Source organism: Podarcis liolepis, assembly GCF_965112155.1.
Source record: "Podarcis liolepis genome assembly, chromosome: 17".
Lineage (NCBI taxonomy): Eukaryota > Metazoa > Chordata > Lepidosauria > Squamata > Lacertidae > Podarcis > Podarcis liolepis.
The window spans coordinates 27,505,208-27,531,586 of NC_139571.1; the positions used below are offsets into that span (position 1 = coordinate 27,505,208).

The window sequence follows — 26,379 nt, forward strand, 5'->3', positions numbered from 1 at the left end:
TATCAAATCTACTCCAAGACCCTACCTACCAACCTATAAAAACAGATCCCACCACCTATCTGGAAAAAACCACCAAATCCAAAATAAAAGCCTCTCCTATCAGTGAAGAAATCCAGCTAAGAATCATCCCCAGAGAAAAATCATCCAGATGCCCCAAACTCTACGGTCTCCCCAAGATACACAAAGAAGGAACACCACTCAGACCAATAGTCAGCTCCATAGGCTCACCTCTACAAAATCTCGCTAAATTTCTCGCTAAGCAACTTCAGCCCTATGCAGAATCCATCGCTTCACACGTTACTAACTCCTTCCAGTTCATAGAAACAATAAAGAAGCAAAACCTACATCCCGATGACCTACTTGTGAGCTTCGATGTTGTATCTCTCTTCACACAAGTGCCCATTAATGAAGCCTTGACAGCCATTCAAAACAAATACAATCCCCCCGAATACATCCTGGACCTGACCAACCACTGCCTAACCAACACGTACTTCATCCACAATGGACAAAGATACAAACAGATAGAAGGAGCACCTATGGGATCACCCCTCTCACCGGTCATCGCAAATTTGTACATGGAACACTTTGAAACCAATGCTTTAGACAAGTCAGAACACAAACCCAAACTTTGGCTCAGATATGTTGACGACACCTTTGTAATTTGGCCACACGGGAAAGAAAAACTAGATAGCTTCCTCACACATCTCAACAGCCTACACCCCAAAATACAATTCACTATGGAAATAGAAGCCAACAACCAACTTCCCTTCCTTGACGTCCTAATCTACAAAAAACCTGATGGCTCCCTAGGACACACTATCTACCAGAAAAAAACACACACCAACCGCTACTTACATGCACAATCACACCACCACCCTGCACAAATAAACTCCGTAGCCAAGACTCTCATCTCCAGAACCAAACGCCTGGCTGACAAAGACCACTTGACAACTGAGTTACAGAATCTCTCAAATGTGTTAATCGCCAATGGATACCAGCAAAACAGGGTTACGAAGCTAATCCAAAAAGAAACACCCCCCAAAAACCAAGACACAGAAGAAAACAATGGCATGGCCCTCCTTCCTTATATCAAGGGCACTACAGATAAAATTAGCAAAATCCTCCATAAACACAATATCAAAACAGCCTTTTGCACCAACCAAAAAATAGCCAATATCCTCAGAAACCCCAAAGATAAAATCCAGTTGGAAAACCAAGGGGTCTATGAAATACCCTGCAAAGTCTGCCCAGCCACGTACATTGGACAAACAAACAGACGAATAAATGCACGTATCGCAGAACACAAGAATGCCGTCAAAAAAGAAGAAAAAACTTCCTCTCTTTTCCAACACATGAAAGAAACAGGACACGAAATTAATTTTGCAGATTCCAAATTGCTCTTTAACATGGAACATCACCACAAGAGAATAATCATGGAAGCCATCGAGATAGAGAAACACCCTCACAACATGAACAAGCGTGACGACACGTCCCGCCTGCCAGACATCTGGAAATTAGCCCTCCCCACAAAAACCGACACCAGAACCAGAGGCACACAGAACGCCATCACCAATCAACCACACCAGACCCAAACCCAGACCCTCTCCACAGATAAATTACAGACACCATCCAGTAGCCAAACCATAGTGGCACCTCCGGATGCTGCACCCCCCTGCAATCCCTACACAGATCTGGCTGGCACAGGGCACAAAACCACAGCTCGCCCCTATACACGAAGCCAAGCCAGAGCACAACTAAGTGCAGTACAGCCATCTTCTCAGAAAAACTCTTCACAAGCTCAAGAGGTCAAGACACGAAAGCTTTAGCAACTAATCCACACTTAATGACCCACCTAAGTGGTACTCAGAATATCACTCCAGAAATCACTCAAGATATCCCTCAAGTAATTAAGAAACAAAAGAAGAAAAGGCACACTAACCTGGGAACTTCCTCTCTGCCCAGAACGTTGGAGGCTATACACCACACCCCCTCAACAGTATTTATAGGAACTCAAACACTGAGATCCTGCTCTGTTCCAGTAACAAGAAGCCGAAAGCACCAGCCTGAAGATGACGAGTGAGACCTCGTCGAAACGTCGCCTAGACACCCCAACTCTTACACGGGAAGACACCCGAAGACACCAAAACCTGCATATATATATATATATATATATATATATATATATATATATATGCAGGTTTTGGTGTCCTCGGGTGTCTTCCCGTGTAAAAGAAGCCGAAAGCACCAGCCTGAAGATGACGAGTGAGACCTCGTCGAAACGTCGCCTAGACACCCCAACTTTTACACGGGAAGACACCCGAGGACACCAAAACCTGCATTCCTGTACCCGTGAAAATCTACGAAAACATATATATATATATATATATATATATATATAGTGAATGGAATTGGAGTAAATCATTGATTTTAGAGATGGCTCTATGTAAATCTGTTTACTTGCAAGCTGTCAGTTTATTCATTTCACGGCATCACCTAAGATGAGCACACTTTATATTTGCACTATTCTTATGTACCTGCATTGTGCTCTTTTTTTTTTAATACCCCCCATCTGGATACCCTTGAAGACAGATGCTATTAGTGCGTGTATTTCCAGCTCTTGCTTTCCAAGAGATATTAAAGGGAATAAACTTGGAAGTCTTAGATATCAGATCTGAGTCTGCATAAACGAAATAATCCGCTATGCTGGTGCAAAGTGCTCAACAGACAAGCATAAATGCACACCAAATTACCTATATTATACGTAAGAAGAGTCCTGGTGGTTTAGGCCAAAGGCCCGTCGTGGCATGGCCCTAGCCCCTCCCCATGCTTCGAACAAGATCCACATACCCTCAATTCCTTTAACGGAATACCCTTACGCATGGAGGGGCAGGTAATGGCCACACCTCCCCTCCCCCACACATCGCTATTCCAGTGCCTAAACACCAAACCTTAAAAAGTTGTGACGATTGCTACAAGGTAGGCGAAAACCAAGTGGCTGGTGCCAATTTGCCAGCCCTAATATGGATTGCAGAGAAAATGAATCCCTTTTCCTTCCTGCACACACAAAAATCCTGGACCTTCAATCTGGCAGGTGTAATCCACTCTGGCAGGAGCACTGGTCCTGTCAATTTCACCTACTGCTGTTGAAAGGGTAAAAGGCTATAACTGTTTTTTCAGATTCCCCGTAAGAGAGGAAGAGCAACACATAGCTTTGTTTTACACAGAGTGGCTCAGAAACCAATCACAGATCGAAGCGGACAGAGCACAGAGCAACTGTGGGGGTTTTTTAAAGCATAAGTACAAGACAAATCTTGGGGGCCAGTGTGCACCCCTAGTTTACATAGCATATGTCAACCTCATTTTTTAATGCATATTGTTCCCTGCACCACCATTTATAGACATATAAATGCATGTATGCATGACAATTTGTCTTCTCCTCCCAGCATAACAGAGCTGATTCTCTGAGCAGTATGTTTATGCTTTCCCAAGGCATCATGTACAAGTCTGTCTTTACATGTTGAAAGCATCCCTTATTGATTTTTGGATTTATGAAATTCTGCTTCCTTCCTTAGGTAATCATGACTGTGCATCAGCCAAAGATATAAATCCATTTGGCTGTAATTATGTGATCTCGTTAGGCATCTCACTCTAGGATAGGAAACCAGTGATTAAATTTCCATTCAGCATCTTTCTTCATCAGTCACAAAACAAGCCTGGTGATTATCCCATAGTAATTGTGAAAAGCATGCCTTCATTATTACACCGCTAATTGTTTTCAGTTGAGGAGTTCGGGGAATTTCAGTTTTTATAGATAGTGCAACTAACTCTTTGAGATATGGTGATCTTCCCATTGTGCTCAGTGAAGCAAATGCCGCCTCTGGATTATTTGAAAATGCCTGGAATGTGGCTTGTTCTTTCACGGTTCACAACAGCACACATTTACTATGTAAGAATCAATTAAAATTATTAATTTCCCCTCATATCACCCTGAAATTATCCATTTAGGGAATTAATGACAGCAAATACATTCGCCCCCTTTATACAATGCATAATTTACTAGTTCTTTTTGTATTATCTATAGTGCATGACTTGGCCCTAGGGATGGCCAACTCCTTCTATTTCTGGTCCATTTAATTTTCACACATTCTCATTCATCAGACCATTCTGTTTCTGCATTAGTCCATGATTTTAAATCTGCATGGAAATGTGTCTTTAAATGCTTTTTTCAATGTTGCAATGCTATGGTCCCTATGAGCGCATCCTAGGGGCTGTAGGATTCATTAGATCTCACTTTCTCAGATATCTCACTTTCTCAGAGAGGTTGATTGTCATAGACTGGCTGGATGCAGAGGAGTGGGGGGGGGGGGAGAGAGAGACACTAGCCAAGACAGGCATAGGCAAACTCAGCTTTCCATATGTTTTGGGACTACAACTCCCATCATCCCTAGCTAACAGGTCCAGTGGTCGGGGAGGATGGGAGTTGCAGTCCCAAAACATCTGGAAGGCCGAGTTTGCCTATGCCTGAGCTGAGGGAATCCGCAAGGGAAGAAGGCTCAGATTGGCGGTGGGATGACCATGAGTGGTCAGAGGAAAAAGAGGGAGCAGACTGGGAGGAGGAGGTGTCGGAAACTGAAGAGGCAACAGGGTTTGGTGAGCAGGAAGAGGCTGTGGCAGAGAGCAGCCCAGAATCAGAAAAGCGGAAGCTGGAGAGGAAGAGGGCGAAGAGATAGCGATCAGGCAGACTGCTGAAGAAGCCAGTAAGTCTCCCCCTCCTGCGGTGAACAGCTCCCCTCTCCTCTGGTCTCCCAGGACCAGAATAGGTATGAAGAGGGCAGAGCAGAGACAGACAGGTTGATAGAATCTCAGATAATAAATACTTATTTCTTATTTTTTAAAAAACATTGATAATTATAATAGTTCTTGTAAACCACTTAGACGTTTGGTTACAATCAAGCAGTATATAACTTGCTGCCCTGGGCACCCTTAGGAAGTGGGGAGAAACAAAAATCTAATTCATCGTCATCATCAGAATGGAAAATGCGACAGGAATGAGTGATTGATGGGGTGGAGTGTTTCTGTGCAAGATTCTAATAGATGTGTTCTCATGTGACTCCTTCATATGAGGGCCAGGATGAACAATCATTTAAGTGCCTTCCCTCGCTTCTCCTCATCTGAATAGGTGTTTATTAAACCTATATCTGAATCCTGGACCATGACATCTTATAGCTTAAGGATGGATGAATCAGTCTTTTATCTTATCTGTGCCAGCCTTGCATATAATAATCCATAAATCCATTCCATTCGGATTCCACACTAATCTGCTAAGAAATTTCAAAGAAAAAAATATGCATGAAGCCCTATGTTTAAATATAGTAATAATGAAATATGCTTTCTAAACAAGTGCTCTCAAAATGTATCTAAATTTTCTCTCAAAATATGGGTTGGATAACATATTTTGAGACTGTTTTCATCTGAAACTTGCATTGAAACATTGGGGAAGTACAAAATATGGAGGATAACTAAGTTCCAGTCAGCACATGAGGCCAGGAGGTTAGCTAGATTTAGCAAAGATTGGATTCCTCTGGCATTCCTAGTTGAAGCTGCAATTGTAGCCTTCAAATTCAGAGAGCAGAAGCTGGGAGATGTGTCTGGTTCAATCCCTGGTGCCTCCAATTAAAGTATTCAAGACCAGTTTATGCTACCCTTCTGTCTGAGTCTCTGAGAGGCTGCTACATGTTTGGGTTGACAGTACCAAATTGCATGGTTTGGGATTAGAATACAGAGATTTAGAGAAACTGAGTATAAAGGAGCCCCATCACTTCCGTCTTAGACCCATGTTGCTAAGCAATTGCAAAATACACTCCCTTCTCACCTGCTGCTTGACCTTGACTTGTGTGAAGAAGTATATCTGGAGCTTGCTTGCTGACTACTGTAACTTTCATCAAAATCGCTGTAGGTCCAAGACCAAAGCATGACTATGTCAAGCCCCCAGATGGATGAGAATAGCAAGAAACAGAAGCCTTGAGCACATTCCAATGGACAATAAATAATTTACCCTCAAGTTCCATTAATTCAATGCGATTAAGAATGCATAACTGGGTGCAGGAGGGCAATCTCATTGCCGTAACTGAGTAACAATACAGTGTCACCTTGGTTCTCAAACTTAATCCATTCCGGGTGTCCATTCAACTCCCAAAACCGTTCAAGGCACGGCTTCTGATTTGCTGCAGGAGCTTCTTGGCTGCAGGAGCAAATCGGAAACCCTTACTTCCAGGTGTGCAGCATTCGGGAGCTGATTTGTATGACAACTAAGTCATTTGGGAACCAAGGTACCACTATACCATTTTCCTGAATGTAGGCAGGCAATGGAAACTATGTTCCCAATTTTGAACATATTAGAAATTGTATGTGATAGATGCACACGAAGAAGAAGAAGAAGAAGAAGAAGAAGAAGAAGAAGAAGAAGAAGAGAGTTTGGATTTGATATCCCGCCTTTCACTCCCTTTTTAAGGAGTCTCAAAGCAGCTAACATTCTTCTTTCCCTTCCTCCCCCACAACAAACACTCTGTGAGGTGAGTGGGGCTGAGAGACTTCAAAGAAGTGTGACTGGCCCAAGGTCACCCAGCAGCTGCATGTGGAGGAGCGGAGACGTGAACCCGGTTCCCCAGATTACAAGACTACCGCTCTTAACCACTACACCACACTGGCTCTCCAGATATCTGCCCATTCTTTCCCATTAGGTATATTCGTAAACTGTTACTTGGGTTGTTGCTGTTGCACCTGTTCTCCTGCACTTTCCAAACCTGCAGCTTCTCCTGTCTCTGACTCTTGTCTCCTGGCTGTTAAAGGCTTCCCAAGATCATCGATCCCCTTTTCCAAGTCAGTCTCCAACCCCTCTTCACCCGGTGCCCCCTCATCAGTATCCAACCATCACTCATCAGTGTCCAGCCAGTCCCTGACACACAAAGCACCATTCCCAGGTGAAGAGGAGGGGAGAAGTCTTTCCCCTCCCTTGTTTTACAGATGTTTCTGAAGTTCCCAGCAGTTTCCATAAAGGGGTCCTGTAAATAAAGGGAGAGAAGAAGTAGAAGGCTAGCCTGGGGATGAAGAAGTAGTTAGAGGCTAGAAGATTCTTTTCAGTAACAAAGAAGTTAAAACAATTCTCAGTCTAAAGTGATTTCACTGTCTTACGAACTCCAGAGAGAAAATAGGAAAATAGAAAATAAGGGAGACAACAGGAAATAAGATTCCTTCTAGGTTTGGTTTTTGGAAAGTAGTTTGCTTGGATCTGAGAGCATAACAAAGATTAATCTCTGCCATAGCTCAACAGATATGCTCATATTTCACCAGATTCTGAATCCCTGCATTATACATCCTCCTAATGTTTTGGCCGCAAAATAAAATGAGACCGGTCCGGATTTTGTTTTGGTTTTTTAAGAGTAAAACTTTCCTACAGTATATTCTTGTTGGGCTTGTGTTGACTTAAGGGACTTGGGACGTTGTTGGGGTTTCTTAATAAAAAGAAATCCAGGCAACGGGGCTTCCTACTAAGATTTTTTAAAATGAGAAACACATAAAAAAAATAACATGGATGAACATAGTAAGATGTACAATTCGTGTTACAGAGCAACTCGATACATAATATGTACCAACAGCAACTTTGTGTAGTTTACAATGTAATAAAATAAACAGGCTCAGTAATAGCATAGCAACAGAATGCTGAGTTATTTTCATGTATAGGTTGTCCGGGGTACTTGATGGCTTCGTACCTCCATGTAGATAATGATGATGATGATAAATATTTGTGTGGTGATAACAAGTTTTCTAAACATTTCTAGTAGGTAAAGTTCTTAACATTTCTAAAGAAACATGTGGTTATGCGTCAATTATCAGTATAGCAAGCCATGGGATTCACTTCACACCTGGAAGTCTTGGTAGTGTATACTAGGGCTGGGGAACCTTTGTAAATCTGAAGGCCACATTCCTTTGGAAAACTTCCAGGTTTCTCATATCATTGGGGGATGGGTAAAAGGTAAAGGACCCCTGACAGTTAAGTCTAGTTGTAGACGACTCTGGGATTGCAGCGTTCATCTCGCTTTACAGGCCGAGGGCGCCGGTGTTTGTCTGCAGAAGTTTTTCTGGGTCATGTGGCCAGCATGACTAAGCCGCTTCTGGTGCAACGGAACACCGAAACCAGAGCAGCGCATGGAAACGCTGTTTACCTTCCCGCCGGAGCGGTACCTATTTATCTATTTGCACTGGTGTGCTTTCGAACTGCTGGGTGGGCAGGAGCTGGGACTGAACAATGGGAGCTCACCCTGCCGCGGGGATTCAAACCGCCGACCTTCCGATCGGCAAGCACAAGAGGCTCAGTGGTTTAGATCACAGCACCACCAGCGTCCCTTGGTGGATGGGAGCTAGAGGCAAAAGTAGGCAGTGCAGTGGATGTGACTCTTATGCAGACTAGCATTACAGCTTTCTATCCGTACTCCTTCCTCCATTCAGGAAAGCAAGATGATTTATCACGGTTCAGGTACAACTCAGCCAGGCAGAAGATCAAGCAGGATACAGAGCTAGCCTGGTGAGAAGTGTGGACTCTCTTGACTTGACTTTTCAACTTCCTATTTACCAGTCCTCTCATTCTGGGAAGTTTCCTCTTTTGAAATCAAACGTGACCATGTTGGATTTTCTGGTCAATTGGAAATTTACAAGTCGCCCATTTCTAAATTTTCTCATTTGGATGTTTCCTTGATTTAAGTCTTCATCTCAAGATCTCCCAAAGCATTCTAATCAGGGGGACAATAGCATGTTCTCAGCACTAAAGTACTCTTGGGGCCCAGTATGGCCACCCACAACAATTCTGTGGAGGAGCCTGCCTCTTTTTGGATTTCTATCTTGCTGGACTCAATGCCTTCTTTGACATGCATAGTTAACACCACCTCCTTTCTCCTTATCAGCTGCCCTTCTCTGTTCTTCCTATAGAGTCTTATATCCTTAGATAATCAAGTCCTACTAGTTCCCTTCTTTCCACCAGGTTTCTGTTATGCTCACTATAGCAAAACCATCCTCTAAGACCAAGCATTCATCCATCTTGGCTTGGAGACTTCTAGCATTAGCATATAAACACTTCTGTACAGTCTCTCTCTTCAAGTTGTCTTTGGCACATGAGCGCATGAATGCAAGGCTGTTCCAGATAGCAAACTGTCATGTGCTTTGTCCAGTCTACTTAAGAATGATTCAGGCACTGAGTAATCAACAGAAGTACAGACTTTATATTCCCCCATGTCCCCATGTATGAAGAGTTTAAGCCCCATACAGTGAGGAGTATGACTTGGTGATTTAATGGATGACAGAAAAATGACTCACCATTTATTTGGAAACAGTAGCTTCCTTGGTTAACTGCTGCAGCAACTTCTGGTGCAGGAAAGGAAGTAAAACAGCATGTTGCTGTTTGCTGTGTGGAACAGTTGCTTTGAAATATTACACTGCGAGCTGCAAGATATTTGCTTTTTGCATGGACCGGAGAAGCCTCTGTATTCTACAATGTCTCATGGTCAGCTGGAAATAGCAGGCCTTGAAACCGAACCGTATGTATCACAAGGATTATTTAGAGAAAGGAAAACTCATCAGTTTGCTTCTACTGAGCTCAAGCCTGGCAGTAAACTAATAGGCAAAGATGAACTTGAGTATGTGTGCATTTGTGTTCATTTAGAATACTTTTCTGATAGGTTTTAAGGTAAGAAAATGCTTCAGATCTCAAAGAGAATTTAAGACACCATCTTTCATCATCCTATGCATGGAACTAGCTGCAAGTTCTTACATAATATTTTAGTCTTATAATTGATGTGCTGTTAACTGTTGTTGATACAAGTGATGAAATATCCATCACCTGGAAGGGGGGTGGATGGATAGGATGGTTCATTTCATTTCTGGCTAACATCCACAAGCTGTGCTTACTCCATCTCTATTATTTGATTGGTCAGATAGGCTTCTATGACTTCAAAAAAGGCAGCTAGATCTGGAGGAAATGTTATGCAGTGTGTAACCACAGTTCAGTGAAGACAGACATCCAATATGACACATTTCTTATGCAGAATGAAATGTTTTCATGTGTAGGATTTTTGATGGAGGAGAAGGACCCATCGTACACTTAAGCCATTATTGGTGAAATACGGGAATGCTCTTCAAAGGATTACCCAAAAATCTGATATGGTTTTAGCTGTTAGTGTAAGGGCGTGGGGTGGAGGGCATTGATCAGAAACTTGTTCAGATGTCAAACTGGAACTAGAAGTAGGGATTGGAGGTGAGCTATGGGAACATGTGCATTCTCACCCCTCCATATTCCCATACTCCATTTTTCTTTCTACCTGGGTTTGATGTCATGTGTGGATACCTGGGTTTTAAAATGGAACACTGCAACATTCCATTTGATACAATCTTGTCATGAGAATTTAGGATAACCCCCATGATCAATGGGTGCATATATCCATTAGCTTAGAAAACCTAGTTCCTTTTAGATCTGATCCAGCTCTTAAGAGATGCCATCTTTTGAGGATGAGGTCTGGAAAATGCTCAGTTAATAGGAAGGGAACCCAGGCTGCTGAATACAAGGGACAGGGACTTTTTGTATGGTGGCTCCATGGAATGTTTTACTCCATATATTCAACCACAGTCCCCAATGATAGTGTTTTAGGAAGACTCTATATAAGTTTATGTTCAGGGTTGTCTTCTGAGAAATTTTGGCTCCCTTGAACTATGATGCATATTTTCTTTCCACTCTTGCGTCTAAGAGTAATAGTTTGCCCAACGAAAGAAAGAAGCATTTTCTTGTTTACAAACTGACTTTCAGTAGGTTCCTAGCAGATATTACTCTGTTTACGATTTTGCAATCTATGTAACTCACGCTGTGCAAAAACGCCCATGATTGCTTTTGCTTTGATTTATAGTTCTCTCTTGGTTATGTCTTCCATGAAAAAATTTAAGAAACAGTAAGTGGAAAATAAGTACAGATAATGAACTGTTTCCCCCGTGAAGTCACTCAGTAATAGTTGCCGTGTTTTGCCACGTTTGCAGAAAGGAAACATCAGAGATCCAGTGTTCATATGCCTCCGATCAAGCTAAAGAAATAGTGTATCGTTTGACCTCTTCATCAGCAGTGTGTGACCTTTGCCTCACAGAGGTCCTAATTTGCCAGTAGTGGTCCTAATTTGGCCAATGAGGTCATTTCCTCCAAGCCACACCCACCTACATCACACCAGACATCATGTTAAGTCCATGGACTGAGAGATGAACATTTCAGTATCTGATAAACTGGCAAAAGTGAATTATGATTTCTTGAAAGCTGTATGTCTCTGGATTGTAATTTCATGTGATAGCCTGTTCTGACTGATTGCTTAAGCTTTTTACGGTGTCATTGAAAGGGCTGAAGCTTTCCTCACCCCTCTGTTTACTAATTTAAGCTATATGTGTGAACAAAGTGTCCAATTTAAATTTTTAGAACTGCTTTGGAAACCTAATAAATTTTCTTACAAATAACAAATTGTAATGTCCCACTAAACTTTAATTAGTTTAATGGTTAGCACATGTCCAGTGCGCTTCCGATGCCACAATGTCCCATTACAGCAGAGCATTTCGCACAGCGGCTCAAGAAGGGCTGGAGAGTCAGCATCCTTTCAATAAAGGAATCTTGGAGCAAGCGGTTTGGAACTCAAATAAAAGGTTTATTTACACAAAACAAAAAACCCTGGTGAAGAATCACACATTTCAGCAAACACGCCCCAAAAGAAAGGGAAGGGGGAAAAAAAAGGGACAAACACAGGAGTGAGTTGACTATTTATACAAACTCACATTCCTGGAAGCTTAACGACCTCCAGCTGCTCAGTGACTAGAGCGTCTTGATTAGAGCTTCTTAACCCTTTAATACCAACACCCCCTCTCGCTCGTAACACTGAGCTGTACCAACCTTAATTCAAATTTAAACCTGAACAGAAACATTTATGAGATTGCGGACTCAAAGCTTTTGTAAAACCGTCTGCGAGATTTTCTTGGCTTGGACAATACTTTAGTTCAATTAAACCTTGTTTTACACTTTGGCATACATTTTGATAACGGATATCCAAATGTTTTGTGTGTGCCTTGAATTGACCTGATTTAGCTAGTTTAATACAAGGTTGATTGTCTTCCCACACTCTGATAGGTAGGGAACATTCTCCAAACAATTCTTGTACCAGTTGCTTATAAAATTCCAGTTCTCTACATACATCTGATAATGCATTGAACTCAGACTCAGTTGAACTTAAAGCTATAAGTGATTGTTTTCTTGATCTCCAACCAATTAGTGCATTTCCAAATTTTATTGCCATTCCTGACACTGATTTTCTATCTGGTCCAGCATCAGCCCAACTGCTGTCGGCCCAACATTCAAGTTGTGTGCTGCCCTCTGCTGATAGTTTTAAGCGAAACCTTTTGGTAGTTTGGAGATACCTTAGAACTCTTTTTACTCCTTGCCAAGCATGCATTGATGGTTTTTCAGCTTGTCTACACAGCATGTTGACAGCATATGTTATATCGGGCCGAGTCCACTGTGCAATGTGGAGTAGACTGCCTATCGCTGACTGGTAAACCCCGGGATTACAGAACTCTGCCTGTTGCTCAGTTTGAGCATCCTTTGTGTAACTTAACTCCATTGGGGTTTTAACACCAGCACAGTTGTCCATTTTAAACCTTTCCAGCAACTGCTGGATCTTAGCTTCTTGGCTGAGCCAATAGTTCCCATCTTCATCTTGCTGAATTTTAACTCCTAGATAAACAGATACATTGCCTAGTGATTTTATCTGAAACCTTTCTCCAAGCTTTGTGGCAAATTGTTGTGCAAGTTTATCGTCCTTTCCACTGTATAATAAATCGTCAACAAATATCAAGACTGCTTCTTGTTCACATCCCGAGCCTTTTAGATAAAGACACGCATCTGCTGCGCTCTTTCTGAACCCCATGCTCTCTAGAGCATCGTTTAAGCAGGAATTCCAATTACGGGCGGACTGTTTCAACCCATAAATGGATTTGTGTAAGCGCCAGACCTGGTTTGGCTTGTCTCCTTCAAAACCTGGTGGTGGCGTCATATAGACTTCCTCCTGTAAGTCTGCATTTAAATAAGCCACATTGACATCAAAATGAAACAGCTTATTTCCCTTCTTAGCTGAAGAGGCTAAAAGCATTCTTAATGACTCTGATCTTGAAGTAGGGGCATAGATTTGAGAATAGTGAACACCTTTGCGCTGCGAAAACCCTTTTGCAACTAGTCGGGCTTTATATTGCAACTCCTCAGTAGTTGTGGGCTTTAAACGATATACCCATCGACAACCTACAGCTTGTTGCCCTTTTGGAAGCTCTGTACTTGTAAACACACCGAGAGACTTCATTGAAGCCATCTCTTTTTCCATTGCTTCCTGCCACTTTACGGCTTCTGAGCTTGGAAGCTGTTGTACCTCTATATAGCTATCTGGCTCACACTGTGCCATATTTACGTATACACTTGTCACCTTAAACCGCTCTGGCGGCTTGCCCTTTGTGGCACGTTTTGACCTGCGCAATTGCTCCTCTTGTGCCCCCTCTGACCGTTGGCTGTCAGAATCTGTCTCAGACTTTATGTCTGGACGTGCCTCTAGGGATAAAGACCTCCGTTTAGATACCTCCCTTGGGCTTGGTGTTGCAGGCGACCTGCTTCGCTTTTGCTGTCTGCTAGGCCTACTGACTGGCGATGTTGGAACACTCTTAGATTCTGGCTTTTCTACCTTAGGAGAAGAACCTTGTGCCTGGTCAGAATCTGCATCTGAACCATGTGCACCATCCCCTTCTGGCTCATCACCCTCTGGACTTTCATTCTCAGCATAAATGCCTAAATCATCTCTCAAAATGTCAGGGTTAGCATGTAAGTGTGTCCATCCGGATTGCTCACAAAATTCAGCGCTCCTACTGAGGATCACTCTTGTAGTATCCCCATCTGGGTTCACGAACCTCCAAGATTTGGCATGTGGTTCGTACCCACAAAAGATGAGTTTCCTAGCCCTTGGACTTCCCTTTTTCCTTAACGCTTTTGGGATAAGTACATAGGCTTGAGATCCAAACACCCGAAAGTAATTAACTTTGGGCTTCTTCCCATATAAAGCAAAATATGGCGTAGTATCAATTACCGAATTATATACTCGGTTCAGAACATGAGTAGCCGTCTTCCAGGCTTCCGCCCAGTAACTTTGAGGAAGTTTAGCATCAAACAACATAGAGTTTGCCAACTCTTGCAGAACCCTGTTTTTACGTTCGGCCACACCTCCTTCTTGGGGGGAATAAGGTGTAGACAGACGATGCTTAATTCCCTTTTTCTTAAAGAAATTCTGCAACACAGACCCGGTAAATTCTAACCCTCTGTCTGTCTGAAAAGCAAGTACTCTAGTACCGAATTCAAGTTCTACTGCATGAACCCAATTTTTAACTGTTTCTGCAGTATCTGCTTTTGTTTTGAGAGGAAAAAACCATGTAACCTTTGTTTTGTCATCTGAGAGACACAGTGCATACCTCGAACCTCCCATGCTAGCAACAGGCATTGGGCCACATAGGTCCATATGCACAAGTTGGAATACTGTGTCAGATTTCCTATTTGAACTGGGATAGCTACATCTATGAACCTTCGCCCTTTTGCATGCAGTACAATCCAAATACTTAGCGCATTTGTTCAATTTGCACCCTTCTGATAATTCAGGTTGCCTTTTAACATACTGAAAATTAATATGTCCCAAACGGCGATGCCATAAATGAACACAAGAATTATGGGTAGGCGAGTTCACACAACCAGCATGAACCTGTTCAACTTCATCTGGACTTGTCTCAAAATAATATAACCCATTTCTGCATTTCACCTGCAAAAGAGACACGTTATTCTTTGAAATAGTGCAAACCCCATTTTCAAACACAGTTTTAAACCCATTTCTATCAAGTTCTGACACAGACAAAATACACCCCTTCATTCCCTTTAGCACGTAGGCATCAATTTCTGTTTGCAAACACTTCAAAAACACTGTGCCTACAGTCTCTAAGGAACGTTTAGTTGAATCTGCCATTGTCACAACTTTAAGGGTTTGCAAATGTCTGCAATTCTGCAAACGGACACTAGATGGCGCCACCAGGTGGTGAGATGCACCACTGTCGATCAACCAGCGTAGATTGCTGCCTTGGCCACGCCCTTGCATCAACACCATTGCTGAAGCCATGTGCTGTGTGCTGTGGGAGTAGCCACGACCACCTCCTCTTCTTCGACGTCCCCTGGAACTCCTTGTCTGGTAACTAGGGGTAACGGCCTTGGTGCTGTCTTGACCAGGTTCACGTGTACAATTCCTGATTAAATGGGAAGAGGAACCACAGCGAAAACAGTGTCTAGCTGCAAAAGCATTTACTGTGTTCTCAAACTCAGCATCCCCACTCTTAGGCACAGCATAACTTCCCTTTGAAGACAAACCTCTTTCTCTTTGCGTTTTATCCTGTTCATCAGCAAGTCGAGAAGAAATGTATTCAAGGGTTAATTCAGTTGAAGGCATAGCTTCCAAAGTTAAAGCTAGAGTCTCATAGCTTTTATCAAGAGAAGACAACAATATGTATGACTGCTGCTCCATAGAGAAAGGAATGCCCAGCTGTCTTAGTTGATTAAAGGCAGACACCATTTTGGCAATATGTTCTTTCACACACGCTCCCGGTTGGAGACGTAAATCAAACAAACATCTTGTAGCATGGATCTTGGCCCCCGCAGTGTTTCTGGAATTTAGCCGCTGCAGAACCGTCCAGACCTCATGCGTGTTCTTTAACTCAGAAACATAAGGCATTTGCTCTGGTCCCACTGCCAAAACTAGTAGACCTTGGGCTTTCCTGTCGCGTTTCTGTGAAGCTGCCGCTGCTGCTTTGTCTTCTGCAGACGCGTCTGCAGCTGCCTGTAAAGGCGGTGCTTCAGTACAACTCCACAACTCTTTTGCTTGCAACCAAACCCTTACTCTAGCCTTCCAATCTTGCCAATTTTTCCCATTGAGTCGCGTAAAGGGGACAGTAAAACTTTCCTGGGACTCTGCCATCCTCCCTGGGGCTTAAGAACGATACTCACAGACCTGTAGACCGTCTCCCAGCTGCTGAGGTGGCTCCTCGAGGAATAAGGTGTCTTCCAGCGAGTACAAACTGCGCAGTGCCTCTTTAAAACTTTTCCTAGGCACGTTGCAGGACTCAAGCTGCTTTGAAGGCTTTCATTGTCGGCAACCGCTTCTGTCTTCGCTCCAGTCCTTTCATAAATCACTCTGAACTGCACTCCTTATCTCCTTCTTGACGTACAAACATCCATAACCTGTCCCACTAAACTTTAATTAGTTTAATGGTTAGCACATGTCCAGTGCGCCTCCGATGCCACAATGTCCCATTACAGCAGAGCATTTCGCACAGCGGCTCAAGAAGGGCTGGAGAGTCAGCATCCTTTCAATAAAGGAATCTTGGAGCAAGCGGTTTGGAACTCAAATAAAAGGTTTATTTACACAAAACAAAAAACCCTGGTGAAGAATCACACATTTCAGCAAACACGCCCCAAAAGAAAGGGAAGGGGGGAAAAAAAGGGACAAACACAGGAGTGAGTTGACTATTTATACAAACTCACATTCCTGGAAGCTTAACGACCTCCAGCTGCTCAGTGACTAGAGCGTCTTGATTAGAGCTTCTTAACCCTTTAATACCAACATGTAATAATGTCCTCATCCATTATCATATTTGTGCTACAAGCCATATATCAAGAAAAGTTTTTCCCCTCATTTATATTCAATATAATACATGACTTTACTTTAACTAGATATGTATTTGAAGTGTATTAGACAATTGTAGGGATCTCTTTTACCTTTCCTCTGAGTCATAATATGAATAAATTAATTTTGATATAGGGGTCAGCAAACTTTTTCAGCAGGGGGCCAGTCTACTGTCCCTCAGACCTTGTGGGGGGCAGACTATATTTTTGGGGTGAAATGAATGAATCCCTATGCCCCACAAATAACCCAGAGATGTATTTTAAATAAAAGGACACATTCTACTCATGTAAAAACACGCTGATTCCTGGACTGTCCGCAGGCCGGATTTAGAAGGCCTTAGATTGCCTACCAATGCTATTACAGTTAGACGGATTTCAGTGTATCCACATTTTATGTAATTTTACACAATGTATGCAACTTTGTGTTATTGTTAAGAAACCCCTAGTAGTTTTGAGAGTTCAGCAACTGTTCAATGTGCATATGCTTTTTTTTCGATATGCATATGTTATTTATTTACAAATGTTACAGTGTTATCATTTCCCAATGCCTAACATTTAATCATGTATTAAATTTAATTTTAATGCACGGCACCGTTGTAGTCATTGTCTGAATCCTCTGCAAAGTCCAAATTTGTTTTGTTTTCTGTGTGCTGCATGACTGCAGTTCGCACAGAGCAGTGCAAGTAAGTGAATTGGATAGATATGAGCAGTTTGGAAACTGACAGGTATGCCCATACTTGCACAGCTACATTTCCCAAACTGCAGTGGGTGGTGCTGCTCTCGCATATCAATGCTCAAACACTTTGGAAGTGTTTGTCCTTGATTTTAATGTCCTTGATTTTAAAGCTATACTCACCACTAGAATCTTGAATCATTTTATTGTATGCTCACAAAATATTTTTTATTAGCTGGCAATGTGTAAGGGAACATTTTGAAAAGCTGTACCCCTCTCTCTACCTGAGACCTGCTTCTTAGATCTCAACTCTTTAAAACAAACTTTGCTTTACTTTATTTCAGCAGGAGATCTCCAGAGGAGCTCTGTTCTTGCAAGAGAATCCTGGTGGAGCATTCGCTTTTAATGATAATTTTTAATTAATCCTTACATTTTTAATATAACTGTAACAAGTAGCATCTACACAGAATAAAATGCCTTTATGTGTTCCACAAAGCTTTGATGTGTCAATATATCTTTTTGCCTTCTTTATGATGCTCTTATTGATTAAGTGGGGTGCCTCCTAGTCTTTGGATATGGTTCGCTATGTTTCAATTAAAATGAAATACGTATGTCATGTTTTGTTGCCATTGTTGTTGTTTTGCAGGGTTTGTTTCAAGCAGCTGGAACGTGGTGCCATGAGACAGTCTGTCATCCATGACGCATTGGGATTATCATGATCAAATACTCCACTTTGATTTTAACCAGTGGCCAAGAGCTTTGTATGGTCAGCAACAAGGACCGGACTTTTAAAGACAGTATAACAGGTAAGGCCCATGGTACTTGTTGCCTTCGTGGTATCTTCATAAGGCTTTAAAGAAAGGAACTTTGGCTAGTGATTCTGTTGCATATTGTTTTTCAGTTTCTTTGCTGTATCGGTGCAGCAGATGGCTTGACATAAAAGTTGTTGTTCTTTTACTGTGAGATCTCAGACAAGCATGTGTAGTTTAATGGATCCTTCTCTTCTTGAGCTGCACAAAGGTTAAAAAGAAAACACACATAAAAAGGTATAATAAAATTAATCACATAACCCAGAATGGCAGAATGGAGCAGACAGACATTATATTTACTGTCTCACTCAGGCGATGACAAGGTAAATACTCGTTTAGCCATTTAAAAAAAAGTATTAGATTTGCCAGGTTAGAATACTTGCAGAAGCAATCACATTTGTGTTCTTTTTATATCCTCGTCAAACTGCCTTTGTACAAACACAGATGTGAAAAGCGCGTTTCAATTTCAGATTCACTATTACCGAATAGCGTTCTTTCCTCTCTCATAAAATTGAAAGGTACCAATTTCTCTTATGTTCTCCCTTGTCAGTGCCTCTCGCTCCATTCTCTGCCATCTCCTTGCCCTCAAATATTAAAACATTCCACAAGAGAAATCCTGAGGTCACTTTCAAATAAGCATGGTTATTATAGCACCACAATGTTAAACATTTATCAGTTTTTATCCCATGGGGCAAGGGAAAGCGCTTTGAAAACCGGAAGGATTTCGTGATTTCATGATGAGGATATTTCAGAAAATTTCTAAGATTCCAAGAATCAAAGTGTTACCATGTGTCCTTGTCTGTACGTGTAATGTATTACACAGATATGTATGAATGCCACATTTGGATCTTTAATCTACAGTTCTGCTGTAAAGGCGAGAGGATTACAAACAAGCTGGGAAACCTGAGTTTATTATGGAAATATTAAAGTGCATATACATAAGTACATAGGCAGTATTTAGAGTGGACAGGGCATTATTTAGCCAAATCTAAAAGGACATTGGAGAAGGAACTGGCAAACCACTCCAGTATTTTGGCAAGAAAACTCCATGGACATAAAAAAGGAGAAGCTTTGAGAAGAAATTGAGAGTTTCCAAGGCATGCTCTGGTTCATGGGGTCACGGAGAGTCGAACACGACTTAGACGACTAAACAACAACAACAAAAAGACATTACCGTGGGGAATTGGGAAAGAAATGGAACAGCAATAGGAGGAGAGAATCTAATGCAAAATAAAGAGCTTGGGAAAGGATATAGGCAGATATGGGCAGGTTTAAAATTTCATCTGTGTAAAAGATTTCAGAAAGATCCTTTGGATTGTATCAAACCAAGTTTTACCCCAAGAATAGACACTTTGAAAATAATGGGCCTAAGTTAATCATGCCCATTAATTTCTATTGGTTTACTCCAAATATGTTGTAACATCGGATGCAACGCATTGTGTGGAATTTGGAGGAGGTGGGCAGAGTCATTTTAGAAACACATGTTTGGTGATACCTCTTCCTTTCCCAATGACATGATCAAGAGTTTCCCATCTCCATTGCCATCTGGGAAACAGAAACTCTTTTGAAGGTGAGGGAACAAAAAACATTAATAATGAAATTGAGAAAATAGTGTCCCATTCAACTCTTGATCAACTCTTGTTACATTGGTCATCATGCTATAAGATACACAGAGCCGATCTGCCATTTGTTTGGTGCATCAACAGGAAGACTTTTGGCTGGTCCTGTTGTTCTCAGCTCTACAGGGACATATACCACTTGGATAAACTGGACAAAGCCCAGATGACATGTGATAAAATATAGGTTGCAAGAAGACCTGAACATAGACCAGATAGTTCTTAGTACAGTCATACCTTGGAAGTCAAACGGAATCCATTCGGGAAGTCCGTTTGACTTCCAAAACCAAATCACAGCTTCTGATTGGCTGCAGGAAGGTCCTGCAGCCAATGAGAAGCCGCAGAAGCCCCGTCGGACCTTCGGGTTCCAAAAGAACGTTCGCAAACTGGAATAATCATTTCCAGGTTTACGACGTTCGGGAGCGAAAACGTCTGAGTTCCAGGGCATTCGACAACCAAGGTACAACTGTATCCAGATTCTTCTTGCAAAATGGCCACTCACTTGGAACTCCAGTGAAGCACAGTTTGTGACCTGGCACAGCCGTGGCTCAGTTCTGAGGCCCTAGGGTCATGGTGCAACCATTGGAGAAATTGGGAGCCTCTCCCAGATGTCACCCGGTAAGGCTTGAAAGCCCATTTGAATGGGTCTATTGGAGTTGAGAAGGGGCATGGCTACAGCAGTGGATCTGTCTTCCTTTAGGTCCAAGAGAGGCAAGCCGCAGCAGGGCTTGGCCTGCTGAGATTGTCCTTAGATCCTCCACCCTCCTGACCTTTTTCTAAATGGTCCTGCCCAAAGGCAAGCAGGCAAGGCAACATGCAGACTCTGCTATGGAATATGGGAGGAATTTTTCCTGCAGACAAAGTGGCTGGTCTGCAGGTTTTTGCCTACCTGTTAGCAATCATCACAACTTTGAGTGGATAAGGTAGTGGGTTGCAACTTTAGCCTATTGGGTACCCTACTAAAGGGGTCTGGAAGACATGTCTCTATCTGGGAGTCAGAGGGCCATAGTGCCCTCCCAAGTGGTGGCCCTGAAGGGCTCACCCTAATTTGATGTATGTCAGACCCACTATTCAGGGTTCTTGTCAACCAGCAGAAGGATTGCTTGTTATTTGATACCTTCCCAATGCCTTCACCAAAACCTAATTACATCTGAAATTAAAAAAACAACCTGTCATCTATTTCAGCAGAATACTAAGATCCTGAGTCTCATTTCTACCTTGAGTAGCCCTGCACCTGGGCCCCATGTTTCCTGCACCTGGACCCAAGGGGCGCTGGATCCTGGGGGCAGTGGCATTTTACCACGCCCCCCAGTTTTTAAGGAGGGAGCTGAGCCCCCTCAATATCCTTCTGCGATGTCGGCCTCATTTGCAGTGCCATTGCTGGGCCCGCAATAGACCAATCCCGCTAACCTTTTTTCAGTGCTACCATTGATCTGTCTTATAATGCATGATCAGAAAGAGATAATTTAGTAGCAACAAATGGGGAAATATTGTCCATTTGCTGTACATCACTGCTTCAGGGGACATAAAACAATAATTACACCAAGAGGCAGCTTTATAAACCTCATTACAAGTCTATCATGCGTGTCCTCTGACTTCAAGATAAAATTATTCAGTTGAGTGTATTTGTCTCTGATATTTTCACCAAGACAGCGCTGCATATGTGATACTTTGTTATTATGGAGGGTGCTTCTGATGGAGGAAAAATCGTCAAGCTGATGTCTGGAATAAGGCAACACATAATTTGAGAGGAAAACACATTGATTGTGTTGCCATTACTGAGAGGGGGGCTGGGCAGGGGGGAAGGCTGCTGAGAAAAGCCTTTTCTGAATTTGCCACCCCGGTCTCAGTGAATTGCGAGGGAGGGCATTTCAGGGATGTTCAAGGATGGGAGGAAAATATACGCAGAGGTTTGCAGTGGAAGGCTGCATGTTTATTTTAAATGTGTGCTGAATGGAAGCAACTTGACTTTCATGTTCCTTTTCCTTGGGAGGTGAAAGCGACGTGGTTTGGCCTGCAAGAGCTCTTTCGGTACATGACTGGAGGCCACTGATTCCTGCCCTGGGGTTTACAAACCCGATTGATGGTTAATAGCTTCCAACATCCCATGTGTGTGTGTGCAGAAAACAAGGTCTGCTCACATAATGGAACTTTCCCCCTTCCCCAACCCAGGCATACCCTAGACCTGTTCTGGGGTTTCTGCAACCCACCAGTGCAGATTTAGAGGACATAGGAGGCACATAGTGGGAAGAAAGAGAGCAAGGGGAGTTTTGCTTTGTGAATGGACCTCACTCCTTGCACACAACAGTTTAGTTTAATCCCACCCTTAATTAGGATGCCAAATGTGTTTCTTCACCAAAATTCCAAAAGAATGTTCAGTTTAGATACTTACATATTGGTCGAATGATACCATGCTCGTAATGTGGACTGCGGAAAGTAATATTTATGAAGTACAGTCGTACCTTGGATCCCGAACGCCTTGGTTCTCAAATGTTTTGGTTCCCGAATGCCGCAAACCTGGAATTGAGGGTTCCGGTTTGCGAACGTTCTTTGGAACCCGAACGTCTGACGAGGCTTCCGTGGCTTCCGATTGGCTGCAGGAGCTTTGGTTTCCGAATATTTTGGAAGTCGAATGGGCTTCCGGAACAGATTCCATTTGACTTCCAAGGTACAACTGTAACAGAATTGTACAGCTAACTCAAACTCCTGCATATTGGGCCACCACTGTCACAGATTGCATTATAAACTTAGAAAAGGTATGTGTCTCTACCTGTTTCACCACCAGAGAAACAAGGTCTTTGGCCCAGGTAGGAGACTAAACTAGGTCTCAGAACGCCTGGGAGCCTCATGTAAGTCGGTTTCCCACTAAGGTATTAGCTAGGCTGAAGTTTACTTCGCTTTAACATAACTGAACATTTCCTTCAGACCTTCCTTGATAGCTGTTTTGAGAGCTTGTTATATGAGAAGACACTTTTTATCATCTTTGAATTGTTTTTAGGGCTATTTTATTAGTATCATACTTTACATAAATTGCTTTGGGACTCCTTTCATTTGTGTGATATTATTATTATTATTATTATTATTATTATTATTATTATTATTATTACAACCTGGTATCTGCAGTATGCTGGAATTATCCTTTTTAGCCTAGCAGCACATGACGTTATAATGAAATCAAACTAGGGGGGCGGGTATGAAATGAACCCTTTGGCAAATCAGCATTTAAATCGTATTCAGTTTTTTCTTTTCATAACCCACGACTTGCACCTTTCATGTTCTGCTGGTTTAAAAAAAAAAAAAGGCTTCTTATGCTTCCTTTGTACTTATGCTGAGAAATACCAACTGATTTTTATATTAGAGTTCTATTTATAAATACTTTCTGCTTCTTAACAAATGCCTTGTGTTGTGCTGCCAAATTCTGTGGGGGTTTTTCCTGACTACTGCACTGTTGATGATTAAACCAACAGATTGCTGCAGTTGCCACATATCTTTGTCAGTCTTCCAATATACCATATTCTTTAAAGAGCCCTGGGAATGTGATTTTACCTGTGATCCAGAAGTCTTAATTAAATACAAACAATTTTGAAAGACAGTGGAATTACTATGGGCATGATCCAGCCACAAAATCATCCCTAATGGAAGCGCTACACCCATAGACATGAATGAGACTTAAAAGTGCTGAACTTTGGTGAATTGTGCCCTGAGATTCCCTCCCACCTCACCATTAATAGTTTTGCATGCATCCTTAAAGGAGGATGCAGACACCACAGAAAAAGCCAGCAGGAAAGCTCTGTTGTCTCCACTCCAAAGGTTTCATCTCTCCACTGTGATGTATTTGCCAACTGCTTTGCTGATAAAAATGGTTTCACTCTGTCCAGTGCGTAAGCTTGAGGCACTGAGGTCTTGGTTCTTGATTGGATATCATGTTGATGTATAAGGGGTCTATGCATGCAGAGAAAAGGGCAAGAAAGGGTTCTGTTAGGTGTACTGGTTAATTTTGGTCAAAATAAAAAAATTCCTTCCAGTAGCACCTTAAAGACCAACTAAGTTAGTTCTTGGTATGAGCTTTCGTGTGCATTCAGTGTGCATGCACACGAAAGCTCATACCAAGAACTAACTTAGTTGGTCTTTAAGGTGCTACTGGAAGGAATTTTTTTATTTTGACTATGGCAGACCAACATGGCTACCTATCTGTAACTGGTTAATTTTGGGTGTGTTTGTCCTGCACTTGCAACTAGCTAAGCGTGTGAGAGTGAGTCAGCAAGCATCTGAGAATGACTCAGCACAATCTAAAGTCTAAATGCACTTGTGCTTGAAGCAAGTTTGCTGTTGGCCCATGCCCTTGGTCAGAGCCTAGTCTGTGTTGGAACCCTGCAAAAGAGTCTGTGTGCAGCTGGAAAGACTGTATATTAGAACTGTATGTAACCTGCGAGCTGTGGAACTGCATTATACTGTCAGCAAGGGGACTGAACCTACCTAGAACTGTCTGCTCTTTTTCTGTTCCATTGGCACACTCTGCCGGCTTGTTGAATTGGTACTCTGCACATGCCCCACTTGCTGGTAGTTATCAGTTCAGAAGGGTATATTTGTGAATAAGAACCATGTCCAGTTTGGCGGGCGAGAAGTTGGACCTGCTGCTGTCTGGAGTGATTAGAGCTTCTCTTAGATAAATCAGTTTGCCAGATATCCTCAAATTTGCACATCATTCTGCATCTGCTTCTTTTAAAGAAGTTATCCTAGTACTTCCTGGCCTATCTCCATCCTGCACTTGTTTGGGGAGAGCTGTCGAGAAAGTGGCCATTCTGCCGACCTGGGCAAGGCACTAGGACTACACTTGTGGCCTGAATCGCTGAATCTCCACTGGAAAATTCATAGGAGCCATTGGTTCCAATGTGGAATTTCAGACATCTTTATTAACTGTTAGATGATGGTGACATAGCATTACCACACACTCTCTTTAAGGCATGCTCCCTAGGTGTGCAATTCAAAATGTAATGTATTGTTGTGCACGGTGTGTTTACAAACACTTACAAACCTATTAGTACATTCCTCAGGGAGCCGTTTTTGGCAGTAGTTCCCTGGTCAATACACATGCAGTGGCAAATGAGATCTGCTTCTGCCTCACAGATGAAGTGGCTTTCAGTTGTAGGCTTTGGCAAGGCTTCATGGTAATGTGTTCGAGTAGTTTTGTGCTGTCCTGTCAGAAGTGTGAAGCCTGCTGCAAATGTTGAATTTTGTTATGATCGACTATAAATAGGTTCCAAAACCTGGTTGTGTGGTGTTCCTGTTGCAAATCTTTAGAATATGTGCCAGCAGGGGTTGAATGTGTTATATGCTCAGAAATGTATGGCTGGCTATTACGCTCATTCTCATTTACAGTTAATATATCTTTTTATAAAAACCCCGGATAAACGCTAAATCTTATTCCTGTTACTTTGGAATATTGGTGAAGGAAAGCAGTCTGCCTTGAGGGCCTTTGGTGAACTGAATGTAAAAGTAAATAAAATACTTAGCGGATAGTTCTCTATAAGCCAGTGGCGTCCAAACATTTTTCAAGGAGGGCCAGATTTTATGAAGTGAAGGGCCGTGAGGGCTGACCAAAGTTGTTGACCTTTTTTTAGGACTGAAGTTGTTGAAGACCCCAAAAAAAGACTTTGGACATGCCTGCTATAAGCAGTGGCAGAGGAATGGGGGGGTGTCATCCCTCGTGGGGGGGTGACATCGCTGCACTCTGCACCCTGGGACACTCACTGCAGGCGGTGCCCCCGGGACGCTAGCCATGCCCCCGCATGCAGCTAGTCCCACCCCAGGTGCACAGCATGTGCACCACTCCAGGTGCTGGAGCAACCAGCTCCACCTCTATAAGTGTCTATAAGTGAATAACTTTTAGACAGATTCTGAGATGTCACACACACTACAGCTACATTCTATTAGCAATTGAGGAATGTCACTATTTCATTCCAAAATCCCTTTTGTGTGGTAGCATACAAATAAGAAGCCTGATTTTGCATAATATAGCACACTTCTTTCCATGGTTTCTCATTGCGTGCAAGGTCCCTTGTATCACACAACAAAGGTGTATGTGGTCAAATCAAGACCTAAATTCAAAGCTCGCATGTTTTCTTTTCTTTTTCTTATCTTTGTGTTCTGGGATTTATGTGAGACACTGAGATACACATCTGCTCCTCCAAGTTTATTGCTTTTAAAGTGATCTCTGCTATCTGCTGGATAATAACTGACATTCATTCTGTTTCTCCTCTTATGACCGACAGTGGCATCTGCAATTTTTCTTTAAGGTTAAGGTTGTGGCAGGATTTGGCAATCCTGTACTAAAAAAAATAAAAATAAAAAAATCAGTCATTAGAGTTAGAGTCAGCTCAGGTTATTTGAAAAATAACTATCTCTTCTGGAAAAATACAGAAATAATGTTTTTTAAAATAAAAAAAATAACTTGATTGAAATCAT

General features: G+C 42.3%; 1 protein-coding gene across 4 annotated transcripts in view; it reads left to right on the forward strand.

Annotated features, from left to right (window-relative positions):
- Positions 1-26,379, forward strand: part of LINGO2 (leucine rich repeat and Ig domain containing 2) — a 550,263-nt gene that overhangs the window by 356,341 nt on the left and 167,543 nt on the right. For 3 of the 4 annotated variants that reach the window (XM_083482263.1, XM_083482260.1, XM_083482261.1), the window contains one exon: positions 18,136-18,295. The gene's annotated coding sequence lies outside the window, so the exon portion shown is untranslated. Of the gene's footprint in view, positions 1-9,456; positions 9,588-18,135; positions 18,296-26,379 lie in introns of those variants that run through there. The other variant, XM_083482262.1, reaches the window with a different exon arrangement.